Source organism: Amphimedon queenslandica, unplaced genomic scaffold (genome assembly GCF_000090795.2).
Source record: "Amphimedon queenslandica unplaced genomic scaffold, v1.1 AMPQUscaffold_4001_Cont24012, whole genome shotgun sequence".
Taxonomy (NCBI): Eukaryota; Metazoa; Porifera; class Demospongiae; order Haplosclerida; family Niphatidae; genus Amphimedon; species Amphimedon queenslandica.
Window position 1 is genome coordinate 1 of NW_003555679.1, and position 1,471 is coordinate 1,471.

The 1,471-nt window shown below is 34.1% G+C and overlaps 1 long non-coding RNA gene across 1 annotated transcript; it reads left to right on the plus strand.

The window, feature by feature from the left end:
- The first annotated feature begins 6 nt into the window (after positions 1-6).
- LOC109592770 (uncharacterized) lies at positions 7-868 on the plus strand. The gene is made up of 3 exons (XR_002190539.1): positions 7-66; positions 577-670; positions 800-868. It is a non-coding gene; the product is annotated as an uncharacterized LOC109592770 (long non-coding RNA).
- Positions 869-1,471: the final 603 nt, after the last annotated feature.

A 1,471-nucleotide genomic window follows, 5' to 3' on the forward strand; every position in this document is an offset into this window, starting at 1 on the left:
GAAGAATACTGAAGCGGTGGTTTAGTGTAGCCTGGGAGTCTCGCTGATTTTGGACCTTTATATCACGTAAGTACACAGTAGATATATATATATATATATAGATTTGGGGCAAATGGCAATCAATATAGTACTTATCTACATGGTACTGCGGCCTACTATGAGCAATTATGTTGCTATGGTCCTTATCATAACTGAAAAAGCAAATACTTATATAAATGTAGCTGAAATGCTTTACTGTGTTTTCAAATGTACACTGATTTAAGGATAGATTCTTTATTTACCGTAGCTAAATTAATTAAAATCCATTATCATTTTGGTGGTTGTGGGTGTCACTTCATGTATGCCAGTGTGTGTGTGTGTGTGTGTGTGTGTGTGTGTACATAAATATTGGAATATGAACAAAAAATTTGCTTAAGTTGTCTTCAGGGCGTGTGTGTATGGGTACGGTTAGTCCAGTGTGTTTGGCAGTTCTAATGCTGGTTATTTTGTCTTCCTTGATGTTTTATAATTTACAATTTTATTATTTTATTTTTTAAAGTTACTACTAATCATACTTTTAATTCTTTCTTCTCTTAGACTTAAAATGGCAGCTGTTAGTCCACCACACACTCAATGGGGACCTGGTACCACATGTATAGCTAAATATAACTTCCCAGGCTCAGCATCTCATGTGAGGCTGGAGCTTTAAAAGTGCAAGTGTCCTCCTACACTCTCCATAACTTTGGCCTATTCTTTTTTCTGTGCATGCCTTTTACCTTATCCTTTATTACTCTTATAATCCTGGCTCTCCTTTTTATAGGACTTACCACTTAGAAGAGGTGACAAAATAATTATTGTCAAAAAATCCAAGGCAAGTTTTAAATAATTTGTGCAAGCTTATCCCTATTGCTTTTAGGATCCCAACTGGTTCACAGCTAGGGAAGCTAGTGATGGACAGTAGGGAATGGTTCCATACAACTATATAAAGGTATATATTGACAAGTCTCCTCTACCTCAAGAAATATCATCATCCCCTGTTTCTGAAACTGCACCTCAGGAACAGGACAAAGTCAAGGAAGCAGTCAAACTACATGCAATAAAAAAACGTCAAACTACAACTACAGTCAAACTAAATGCCAAAATTCTAAAAAATACCCAAGGCTATATAGCCCATGGTTTTTTCAAAAAATGGCTCCGAAATCATCCCAAATTTTTATTACATTTTCTGATACATATTGATGTCCTTATGTTGTGTAGAAAGTTTGAGCTGATTCCAACAAATATTTTTCAAGTTATGACCATTTTTTGAAAAGCCAAAATTCTGAAAAATACCTAAGGCTATGATTTATTTATTTATTTTTCCTAACCTAACCTATTTTATTTTATTTTTATCTTCTTTCTAACTTAATTAATTTTGTCCCCTACTCGTGCTGTTTTCTTTTTCCAATAAAAATTCTTTTTTCTAAAAAAAGGCTATAGCCCATGGTTTTTC